The sequence below is a fragment of the Giraffa tippelskirchi genome, chromosome 3 (assembly GCF_054371585.1).
Source record: "Giraffa tippelskirchi isolate mGirTip1 chromosome 3, T2T-mGirTip1v1.2.pri, whole genome shotgun sequence".
Lineage (NCBI taxonomy): Eukaryota > Metazoa > Chordata > Mammalia > Artiodactyla > Giraffidae > Giraffa > Giraffa tippelskirchi.
This window is the reverse complement of record NC_137277.1, coordinates 108,382,653-108,395,176: the sequence shown is the minus strand read 5'-3', so window position 1 is coordinate 108,395,176 and position 12,524 is coordinate 108,382,653. Positions and strand designations below refer to the sequence as shown.

The 12,524-nt window shown below is 45.9% G+C and overlaps 1 protein-coding gene across 14 annotated transcripts in view; it reads left to right on the top strand.

Annotated features, from left to right (window-relative positions):
* Positions 1-2,255: 2,255 nt before the first annotated feature.
* Positions 2,256-12,524, top strand: part of LYPD6B (LY6/PLAUR domain containing 6B) — a 229,257-nt gene continuing 218,988 nt past the window's right edge. For all 14 annotated transcript variants that reach the window (XM_081580520.1, XM_081580519.1, XM_081580529.1 and 11 more), the window contains exon 1: positions 2,256-2,358. The gene's annotated coding sequence lies outside the window, so the exon portion shown is untranslated. The remainder of the gene's footprint in view (positions 2,359-12,524) is intronic.

The window sequence follows — 12,524 nt, the reverse complement described above, 5'->3', positions numbered from 1 at the left end:
GCTAGCAGATATCAGCCGGCTGTCTTGGCACTGCCGGGCTGAGCACCATTTATTGAGCAGGAGCTTTGTGTGGGCCCTGTGCTCATGTACTTCATGTACATTCTTTCATTTAACCTCACAATGGTATCAGCCCATCATATTTTGGATACCCCTTTCAAGTAAAGAACTTCAAGCAGAGAACGTGTCTGATTTCATGCATACACATTTAGAAACGCATAACTGAGGAAGATGCTTAGGGCTCCTCAGCAAGCCCAGAGGGGAGAGAGAGAGAACAGGAACACCAGAGCACAACTTGCATTTACTTTCCTGATGATTCTCAGGTTAGCCCGGGTGGCATCACCTACCAGGTTGGCCCAGCCAAGATCACACACACGGTGGGAGGATCCTAAATTACAGGGGATCACACGCTCCACTTACTGAAACCGACATGCAAGAAGGGCTGGGTCCATGTCACGTGGGTGAGACCCAGAGGGATTCCTGGGCTCAGCTTCACCTACTAGTGCCAGCGGCTGTCCCAAGGGCAGGCCCCTTCACAGTCCTGGGAGAGACACTAGCCTCCCCACCCACCATGGAGGGAGTGCAGCTGGGGGAGGGCACACTGGGTGGGACATCCTCTGTGACTTTTTTTCTGGATTGGCCTTGCCCAGTGCGAAGTGGCCAGCCAGGCCTTACCACATCTTAAACACCCATCTGTGCAGGACTCGCTGATGAAGGGACCTGGGGTCCAGGCCTTGAGAGTGTTGAGCCTATTGTTCTGGGGAGGGGTGGACTTGACCTCATCTTTACAGCCTCCAGTTATGGCTTCTGAGGTTTAATGTGCAGTCATTGAAGAATATTGAAATAGTTACAGGGAGGAATAGTCTCTGTACAACTTTAAAGTTGTACAGTGTTTCCTGTAGTGGGCTTGAAATGGATTTCTTTAATGAGTCTGGAAATTAACATGTTAGTAGCAGCATCACACATCATCTCCTGTGTGTTTGTGTGTGAGAAGACTATTCATTTGTTCCAATGAAACACTTAAGGAATATAGCACATTCTTTCTATCCTATTCTGACACGTCTTTGTTTTTGAAACTGTCAGAGCCTCAGTAAATACAAATGGCTCAGGTCACACTTGACCTTTGAGAAGCCGAGAAAGGCCATGGATTAGAGAACTCAGAGCAAACCGAAGCCCCATTTCTGCAGAAGGTCAAGACTTCCCATCCACAGGTCCCCGTAGCCCACCAGGCATCTCCCCCACCGCCCCCCACCACCACCCCCCCGCCGGGCTCTGCTATCAGCTGTGGGATGTCAGGTCAGTCGCCCAAACTCTGGCCTGTTCCTGAACAGAGCGGGGCTGGCAGGACAGCATTGTTTGTCCGAGTTCCTCTGCCTGTAACATCTTCAGGAGGCAAAGATTTTCTCAACAGCTTTCAAAGGTGCCCCTAGGACCTTTGTAGACCTCCTACAAGTCAGCTGCTAGACTGGCATTTGGGAGGGAGGTAAGCAGTACAGAGAGGATAGGTGGTCTGGAAGCCAGGCAGCTTGACTCTGGGCTCTCTGACAAAGTGGGAGGGGGGAAGCTGGAGCAGACTCTGGCCTGGCGGGACCAGTAAGGGGCTGGTCACACCTCAGTTATTCATCAGCCATTAACTGAGCACCTGCTCTTCCCTTGGTTTATTCACCTCTAATGATTCATCATGGACAGGAGAGTTTGCTGCCCCACCTGGGGCTTACAGTCTCCAGGTGGGGAGGACATCACTATCTGAAATGACCTTATTTATAGTTTAAAGCCATTATTTTTAAAAGGGGGAGAATCATCTGAAGTGGAGATGGGAGGGCAGAATGGTTAGAAAAGGCATTTCTGAGCTCTTCCAGTTCTGAACTTGCCCTTGGCCCCATCAATTTCACCCTGAGGCTCTCGATTCTTGATTTCTACAGCCCACAATGAGAAGGACTGGCCTCTCCTTTTCATGTTCAGGGGGTTCTGGCTCCCACGCTCCGTGATCCATTTCCCCAGTGGGCCAGGCTGTGTGGAAACGGGCCAGGTCCTGGCTCCCCGCCCCTCCCAAGCACTAACTGTCCCAGGTGTCACTCATTACGCGGCCGCCCGGGCCCCCTTCCACCCCGCGGAGGATCTCGAAGGAGCCCAAGTCCCGGGCTGCTGGCAGCGGGTGGGGCCCACCTGTTCCGGCCCTGCCCCGCCCCTTCCCGGGCGCCCCAGGTGGCTCGGGGCGGGGAGGAGCCGCACCCCGCCCCGTCCCTCCCTGCGCGGCCACACCAAGGCCGGCCCGCCGCGAGCGCGCTCTGCGCTAGGACTGGGATCTGAGAGCCGGGAGCCGGGCTGGCGTGCGGAGGCCCGGCGAGCGCGGCGGCGCAGGTGAGTGGGACAGGCGCACCGCGCTGGGGGCGGCGGGCCCCCCGCCTGGTCCCTGCGGGGCCGCGCGGCCGCAGAAGGCAATGCGGCCGCCCCTGCCCAGCGCGGCTGGGGAGCAGGGGCGCCGGGGGCGCGGCACAGCTGAGGGGTCGGGGTCGCGTCGCTGCCTGTGGGCGAACAGCTACTAATATCTGCCCGGGACTCGGGCTGGGGTGGGCGCGGGGACAGGGTTTGCAGGGCGCTGGTGGGGAGAGCAGAGGGGCCGGCTGCTGCGGAGAGCGCGGAGCTGGGCGGGGGGTTCGGGCCGCGGGGGAGCCCGGAGCGAGCTCCCGCCTCTCTCTCTGCGGCGCTTCCCGGGCCCGCGCAGGTGGCACTGCTCCTTCTGCCCGGGTCTTTACTTCTGGCGCTGGTGTTGAGAATCCGACAGACACCTGGGTTAGCTACCTGCGGCTTCCAAAAAACTGGGTATGCGAGGCTGCTCTGACTGCAGGGGGGCGAGGTTGTCAGGTTCCATCCAGGTCTGTGTGCCCTGGGGCGCTGTCGATGTTGGGGTGGAGGCGGAGGGTCGCGCTCCATCTCTCAGGCCCTGGCCATCAGAGTGATCAAGTGGAAAAAGTCTAGAGTTTAAATTCTAGTTACTAGCTGTATGACCTCGAGCAAGTTACTTAATTTCGCTGATTGTTTGCTCAGAGATAAGGGTATTATAATCATCACAACAGTTAAGTTGTAAGATATTTGTAAAATCCATAGTAGGTTGCTTGATGAGAATTCTCTCCACTTTTTTCTGTATCTAGTTAATGTAACACTTTGTGCCTCCTAGAGGTTCAAATTCATTTCTGAACAGAAGAGAAACAGACGAGGTTCAGATTACCCTCCTTGAGGAGGAAAGGCGGTGATGATGGTGTGTGTTTTGTTCATGGCTAGGCCTTCTCCAGGCTGTCTTAGTTCCCACCACCATCCTAGAAGCCAAGTTTTGAGAAGTGACAGTGCACAGGTCCTGAACGTAGAAGGGATGGTAACAGTTTGCTTTCAACATTATTGACTGTATTTGTCAGAATTCTTTTCTTTGGGTTGTGTTTTAGTCACTTGAAAATTGCCTTATGCTATATTGAAATTGATTGGGTCTCATAAATGAAAAGGCTGAGGGTTTCATCTACAGGCATAGCTTGATCCAGGGCACACATAAGGTGGCATGGTTTTTTCTCTCTCTCTCTCGTATGAGTCTTAGCTCTTTTCCCCGCTGTGTTGACTGCTTCTTAGTATGGAGAGAGAAAAGCACTGGCACCTTCAGGCTTATCTGTTCCTTTGTGGGAGGGGTAGGGGGGGATGCCTTTCTCTTTTTCCATCTCCTCCACCCTAACAGCAGATCTTATCGATATACTAGACTAAAAACTGGGCCAAGCCATCTCCGTGGACAGGGAGTGGGTTTCCACCATAGGAGTGGGTACTTTGCTCAGGTGCCACTATGATAGACAGCCCCACTCCAGCTGCCGGGGATTGGGCAAGGATAGTTTCCAATGAGATGCCTGACTTTCAGGCAGATAAAAATAGGACCTGTTCATTGTACTGTCTCAGCCTTTGCTCACCACCACCTAAAGGAAGTCTTTGGTAGAATGTAGACAGCCTGTGTGCCATATTCTATCTGTCAGTTGTCAAGGCTTATCCAAGGCGTGGAAGGCATCCTGCATATTCATCCTTCGATTTCTTGTTTTGTTGTTTGCTTATTGATTCATTCATTTATTTAGCATTTAGTAAGTGCCCAGTGTATGGCAGGGCCTCTGCCGAGGGTGAAAATGTTTGCTTTCGAGAAGTTCACAGTTTAGTTGGAGAGACAGATGTGCAGATAACAGAGTCTGTGACTGTTTAACTGTCTGGGGACAAACAAAGCCTTCCCAAGGAAACTGTAGTTGAGCTCTGAATTGGAGATAAGTAGAGCTGCTCTAGGAGGAAAAGTTGGAAGGACGTCCCAGGCCAAGTGGTGGGTACTTTCTGTTGTAAGGAACATTGTTTAGGTTATGTGACTGTTTGCTTAAGAAGTCTAGAGGTGGGTGGCTCAAAACAGCCACAGTTTTGGATTGGCTTCTTGAAGATTCTCTAGGTTTCTGCCCTGCCACAAGGTGACTGGAGCTCCATCATGCCTTCACATGCTAACATCTAAAACAAAAAGGGAGGGAGAGGGCTTGCTTTTCAGTGATTATCTAGACAACGAAAGTCATAATTTCTCAGAAGTTCCCTATGTCGCTGGCCAGAATGGTCATATGTTCATGCTCGACCATCAGTGGAAAAGGAGGAGAGGGTGGCTGTGATTGTCATGGCCAAGCTGTGCTCTGGAGCTGGGGGAGGGTCACCTTCCCTGAGCACATCGGTGCCCATATCTGAAAATCAGAATTCTTTTAGCCAGGCAGAAAGCGAAACTGCCTGTCAGGCTGTTAGGTAGGCAGTCATCTGTGTCTCCCAGAGGTGGTGACAGATGATGAAAGACATGGCCTTGTGGGCAGACAGGAGAAGCTCAGGACAATAGGAGACGTCTAGGGTGTGGCCGAGGGAGGGACGGGGCTGAGGTTGGAGGCACTGGTAGAGACAGAAGAGCCACTCTGGGCATCACTAAGAAGCCTAAATCTCGGTCCCTTCCCTCAAAGAACTTACACTTAAAACCTGGCGAAGTGTTTGAGTCTTTCATACTTTCATAGTGACGGCAACGGTGGCTCACTCTATGGGGGTAACTGTGCGGTAGTTTAGGGTGGAGGAATTTAGGGAAGGGCTGAGTATAGTTAGAAAAAGCCTCACAGCTGGTTCTGCTGTGCCTCCCACCTGCCAACACCGTGTCACCCTCTCCTCCTCTTATTGGGAACATCTGCTCTCAATCATGACTTTTCAGTGTTGTTACCTGTCTTCCAACTAACAGCTGGTATTTGGTGAAGACGCAGTTAGCGGCAGGTCCTGGATTAGAGAACGATTCTCCTGATGATAGTTCAGTGGGTAGATACTTTATAACTCGGTTCAGTAGGAAACCAGCCTCTACTGTCCCCTGCTTTTGGAGCATTTCACCTGTTTTCATTGAAGTTTGAAGTGCGCTGCTGTTTGTTTCCATTTGACAGGGTGGACTCTGGCGGGCGTTTGGCGTTAGATCGGGCCACCAGGGCGCTACTTCTCATGACCCTTCATCCTCAGTGTCTACTTAGCATAGAGCTTGGCAGAAAGATCTAGTCACTAATCCTGGAAGAAAGGAGGGAGTGGAGGGCAGCATAGTTTGTTGTTTCCATCAGCAGTCCTGCTCAGAGTCCCTGGAAGAGTGTGAGGGATAAAGTAGAGAGATGCCTTGGGCAGTCAATTCATTCACACACATTTATTGAACACTCACTGTATGGCAGACACTGCTCTGGGGATTAAAAAAAAAACATAAGAGAAGGACAAAGTCTCTGTTCTCATGGAGCTCACACTTTACTGGAAGGAGATATATTGGTTTTGTCTCCTGTGTCAGGTGATGAGAAGTCCTATAATGAAAAATAAGTTAGGTTAAGAGAAGACCATAGTAGTTGGAAACAAGCTGCACACAGTGCTAAGAGATCAAGGTTTAGTCTCTCTCTGGTTTCCAGCAGAGAAATATGGTCTGTGCAGGTATGGTGTTGGGAAAAAAGACCTTCACATGGAGGAAGAGGATTATATATTGAATAACTTGATCTTAAAGAATTTCTTTCATGCAGAATCTCTTTGTTTGCTATACCTCACATTATCCTCCAAACGTGATTTTTAATGACTTACAAAACATGGTGCCAGGTGATGAAATAAGTGAAGAAATATGAGCAAAGGGAAAATAAGGGTCATTTCTTTCATCATTGTGTTCCGTAATTGTTTAGATTTGGTAGCAGGGGAAGAAAGAAGTAGAGTGATTAAAAATGATTCATACTCAGGGTTCATTATTTAAAAGGTGACAGTGTAAAGTTTTGATGTCCCAAAGTTATAACTCATTTGGGTGTGTGTGAAAAGAGCTAGTTTTATTTGATAGGAAAAAATAGTCTCTTTATTAAAGTTGTGCATGCAAATTATCTTCTGAGTTCAAAGAAAATTAATAGTATTATTTTTAAGGCCAGTTTAAAGTGCCCAAAGGTTAACAGAGATCAAAAGCCTAATTCCAAAAGCAATGTAGTATAAAAAATTAGTGAGAAGTTGAGTTTGGTCTGATTACTAGCTGGGAAAAATATACAAATTCAAATAAAAATTTATGAAATGGAAGTATTATGCAAAGGTAATTTTGATTACCTATTTTTATTGGGTCGTTTGTTTTCTTATTGAGTTTTGAGAGTTCTTTACATAATCTGGATATATATCTTGTGTCAGAAATGATTTTCAGAGAAATTCTTTCATCCTGTGCCGATCTTTTTTATTCCCATAGCAGTGTCTTTCTCAGGGCAAAGTTTTTAAACTTCGGCAAACCAATTTATTAGTCTTTTCTTTTGGAAGTTTTCTACTATATTTTCTTCACAGTTCTGTGTTTTACATTTAGATGTAGGATTCATTTTGGGTTAATTTTTGTGTAAGATGTAAACTATGAGTCAAGCAGTTTTTTTTCATAGCATGTGGAATTCTAGTTCTTTCAGCACCATTTGTTGAAAAGACAATTTTTTTCCCTATTGAGTTGTCTTAATATTTTGTTGATAATCAGTTAGGCATAATCAAAGGTTTATTTTTGGATTGTCAGTTTTATTCCATTGATCTTAATGCCTGCTTTATGCCACCACTACACTGTCTTGATACTGTGACTTTATAATAAATTTTGAAAGCAGGTAGTGTAAGTCCTCCGATTTTATTCCTTTTCAAACTCATTACAGCTCTCCTAGTTCCTTTGCCTTTTCTTATCTTTGTTCCTTTGTATGTAATGTTTCATTCTCCCCCACTGCATTTGAGATTTTGTTTTGTTTTCAATTGTCAGCTGCTTTAATACCCTATGCCTCTGTGTGTGTATGTGTGCACATGCATGCACATGCTTGGAATTTATCCTCCATAGTGTTTTTGAGCTGCTTATTTCTGTGGTTTTGTATCTGTCATTAATTTTTGAAAATTCTCAGCAATTACTTCTTCAAATATTTCTTCTTTTTTCTCCTTCTGAAATCTTGACTGCACCTAGGTTAGGACTTGTGGTATCAGTCCACAGCTGTTGGACACTTTGTCTTGTTTCTACTGTTGAGAGCATTCTTCATTTCTGTTACTGTGTTTAGCTCTGTTACTGTGTTTAGCATTTCAAGCATTTCCACTTGATTATTTCTTATGGTTTCTGTGTTAAATTATACATTTGATCTTTCATGTTGTCTACCCTCTTTTCCATTAGAATCTTTGATCATTGATTATGGTTATTTGAAATCTTGTGTGTCTGATAACGTCCCCATCTGTGTTGTATCTGAGTCTAGTTCTGTTAATGGCTGTCTCTCTTGGCAGTGTTGTTTTTTCTTTTTGTATGCTCTGTAATATTTTGGCAAGACATGGACATCTTGTGTAGGACATTAGAGACTGAGATAGTTTTCATGCTTGGAAATGGGAATGCTTCTCTGTTTCTGCTAGGCCTTTAGTGTGGGGAGTTGATCACTCTGCTTGGGAGTTGACTGGATTCGAAATTTGTTGTGGGTGTACTTCTCCTCAATGCCCCGCAGACTTCAGCTTCCTCTAGTGACACGTTGAGTTTAGAGCTGGGGCTGGTTTGCTGCAGGGCTTGTCTCATTGTTTCAGTGTCAGCCTTAGGTCTTCCTTGTGCCCTATGCCTCAGAGTGGTCCCTGTCTATGCTCTTTCACTCCCTCAGTAGGGATCTGCTGGTATTTGTTACTTGTGTCCAGGTGCATCTGCCTTGGGTAAGCAAGTGCTCATCTTATCTCTTTCTTCAGGTGCCTGGTTCTCAGATTCTGGGCTACTTTGTTCCCCTGTGACCTCAGCTGTCTAATAGACTCAAGAGAGTCATGAACTTGCAGTTTATCTGTTTTATTTGTAAGCATGGGAGTAATGCTCTTTTCAGCTCTCTGCACCTGGAGCAGAATCCAAACCCTTGATTTGATGCTTTCCTTCCTCTTCTTTTTATGATCTTCATGTACAATCCTGGTGCTGTTTTCCTTCTCTCTGTGCTTTATAAAATGTCATTTTTACATTTTACACATGTAAATCGGTGGTCTGCAACTCTTACCTGGGGAACGTAAAACAAAATACAAATCTTGGGCCCCAGTGTTTTAGTTGAGATATGTTGGGATCCAAGCATGTGAGTATCTTTTACAAGTTCCCCAGGTGATTCTGATGTACACCTAGGTTGAGAGCCCACAGTCCAAGTATCACTTACAGTGTTTCCTTTCACAGAGGTACTGTTCCAATATAAATGACCAAATGAAATTTCACCTCTGTGACTTCATGGAGTTGTTTCCCTTCTAATTGTTCCTTCAGTGGTAATTAAAGGCCTGTGGTCTAGACTTGACAGTCTCATACATGGGACGGATACTTTGAATTCTTCACATTTAACTTTCCACCAATGTGAATATCCTCCTTGACAATCTATGGCTTGGGTGCTGCTTGGAGTCTTTTAGAGGCTGGAAGCTGTCTGCCATTCACAATAATAAATCCCCTTGTGAGGCAGTTTCACTTGTTTGAGGTGTTTTCTTTCTTCTGAAATGTGTCTTTCTAATAATATTTGTCTAATTCAGACTTTTCAAACTGTTACAAAATCCATTTGTGTGACCCAGTGCACATGCATGTGTGTGTACACGTGCACACTCACCTTTATGACAAGCATTTTAAGAAACAACACTTACTGCAAGTATTCTACCTCTAAATTGACTTCTTGAGCCCTCTATGGGTTGTTTTCTGTAGGATGAAAAATGCTTACTGAGCCCATCTTCCATTAGATAAGCTTTCAAAACTTTCATGACCACTCTTCTAGCTCCCCAAGAGTTTTCATGTGCCTAGTGTAGTGCTGGTTCTTTCAGCTGTGTTCAGCTTCCTCACTGCCCTGGCCAGTGTCCCACACCAGGTGGACTTTAGTGTGTGGTGTCCTCTGCAAATGAATGGCCTAGTTCAGAGGCCAGGGCCCTGCAAGTGGCAGATCAGTTCAGAGTAGAGAAGGTCCTGTGTTTTTTGATAGATAGCATTTCCCTCCCATGGCCCAAATTCGGTGGGAAGTAAATTGAAGCCATCTCTTGAGGAACACTGTTGATGGATTTTCTTTGGAGCTTATCCAAAGATCTTACTTTTTTCATCTTAATTGCATGTTATTCTACATATGGGTCTTTAGTTTCCAAGAGACTGAACTCCTTAGATATCAAGAAAAATATTTCCTTCTTTTTCTCTATAGTGAACAGCACACAAAATTTCGTTTGTTGAATTATTCTTACAAAACTGCGTTACCAGTCAAGAAATTTTGGCCTTTAGCACTATTGCTTTGCTCACAATTATGCTACCAATCTTATCTCTAACTTACCAAGGGGGTGGTGGACAAAGTGGGAATTAGATGAACTGTCACCTTGGTCCTCATGCACGAGACACTGTAGCAGGTCCTGGCTGAGATGCCCAGTATGTCACAGCCTACAGCCTGACATGGGGACACATGCCATGGAGGATGTGTGTCAGTGAGTTGTGTAGGGTTATGTTCTCTTGGAGGTCATGGGTGAGAGAAAGGTCACACTACTGGTCAGGAAAGTCTTGATTTTGACCTTGAAGGTACGCATCAGGCATACGGAATGGACAGTATCTGGGGCTGGGGAGGGTTTGGAGGAAGAAGAACACTATGTTAATAGTCTCCCAAGTTCTATAACATCTTAGCTCTCTCGTGGGGTGACTTGGATCTGTAGGATCTGGGAGGAGCTGTAGGTAAGATACAGAGGGAATCTAATTTGCATTGTTTCTGTACGAAGGATAGACATTGACAGCAGGTAACAGGCCCAACTCCGCTCCCCCTCGTCCCCAGTGTCTGACGCCTCAGGGGCACTGGCGCTCACAGATGTGGTGTGGAGGGGCTTCTTGGTGTCTTCATCTTTCCAGGGGGCGCCGCAGGCCTGATAGCTCAGCTCTGCCTCTCTGTGGCTTCCATCAGCTTTTGGAGCAAGCATCCATGGCCACTTCTCCACGGAGAAGGCAATGGCACCCCGCTCCAGTACTCTTGCCTGGAAAATCCCATGGACGGAGGAGCCTGGTGGGCTGCAGTCCATGGGGTCGCGAAGAGTCGGACACGACTGAGCGACTTCACTTTCACTTTTCCCTTTCACGCATTGGAGAAGGAAATGGCAACCCACTCCAGTGTTCTTGCCTGGAGAATCCCAGGGACGGCGGAATCTGGTGGGCTGCCGTCTATGGGGTCACACAGAGTCAGACACGACTGAAGCAACTTAGCAGCAGCATCCACGGCCACTGACCTAATTTTTTCTACTTTCTCTTCTCAGAGGGCTCTTAAACACATTATTAAGAAACGCGCATTCTTCAAGTACATCACGTGTACCACTCTTTGTGATCCACTGCGTCCGTGAGACAGTCTTCTGAGTATTCTTGTGAAAGTGACACCATCAGCATACTGCCTAAAAGCTGGATATTCATCACTGATACCTTACTGAACACATCTCATTCATCTTGAGACTATTGTGCTACGGTAGATAAATAGGGATGGGAGTACATTATGAAAAAACGGGCACTATGGGTGTGGTATTTGTCCCTTAGTGAGCAGTGAGAACTTCCATTCTTAAGCAACTACAGGAGTCATTAGAACAAAGTGTACATCATACATTTCTCCTAGAATCCAGTGCCAAGATGGTAGTTTATATCCTGGGAAGAACTGATAAATCAAGCAGTGGAGACTTATATAAGTCGTCATTTCTCTCTGTGCCTTGGCGGTTCAGGAGGCCTAGAGCTAAATGTGAAAATACTCAACTACTGTGATAATTTTATTTCAAGTTCTAAGGACAAAAATTTCCTTTCTTAAATCATATTTCATCTTTTTAAAAACAGTAACTTTTTTTTCTTATTACCTCAGTTGTACATGTTCATTATAGAAAATGTGGAAAATAATAGATTACCTCCCTCATCAGATATTTTCCTGCCACATAGTAGCTGATGTTGTTTTAATCTTTTTCATTTTTTCTAAACATATGTGTGTCTGTATTATTTCCTTAAAAAATGAAACGATACCTCTTAGTGGTGGTTTCATTGCTAAGTCATATCCCACTCTTGCCGTCCCATGGACTGTAACCCACAAGGCTCCTCTGTCTATAGGATTTTCCAGGCAAGAATATTGGAGTGGTTGCCATTCCCTTCTCCAGGGGATCTTCCTGACCCAGGGATTGAACCCGGGTCTCCTACACTGCAGGCAGATTCTTTACCGACTGAACTACCAGTGAAGCCCAAGCATATGTATGTATGTATTTTTTCCTTAAAAAATGAAATGATCCCTCTTACACTGTATTAAAGCTTTAAAAAATGTAACCTTTGTAAACAGCTTCCATGTCATTAAATACTCCTGCAGAGCATTATTTTTAACAGCTGGTGTAATACTCCACCACAAGGCCACATCTCGTACTTTTAGCTTGAATTTAGCCTTCTGCTCTCATAAACAACTCTGTCATGTATGTTCTTGTAGGTAAACCTCTGAGCATATCCACAATTATTTCCATAGGATATTTTCAGGAAATGACACAGTTGCTAAAGGGCTGTAATATTCTTAAGGCTTTAAATATGTATTTCCATGTTGTTGTCCAGAAAGCATGAGCTAATCACCTAAAATTTGAGAGTGCCTCTTCCCTAAGCCTCTTGCAGTTCCAAGGTGATGATTATTCAGAATCTCTGTCAGGAGGCTGGATTCTGGCTGTGGCCACATGAGGAAGTTGCACATCTTCTTCCCCAGAAAGCAACTCTACATCTGGACAGAATTAGCAGAAACAGCCATTCTCATCACTCTGGTACCCACCCATCACACCACATCCATCTGCAAAGCTGCCCCACCCTGTGGTGCAGAGGTGTTGTCTCAGCAGGGGAAGGACCCGCCGTTTGCTGCCCAGATCAGAGGGACTTGCTCTATCTGTGGTGGGCGATGCCTGCTCCCATTGAGGGTTTCTCCATATCCCTTCTCCCTGTCAGTTTACTTTGAATCTTAAAAAAAAAACAAACAGTATTCTGTTATCCAAACATTTTTATTTATTACAGTGGAAAAGTGGAA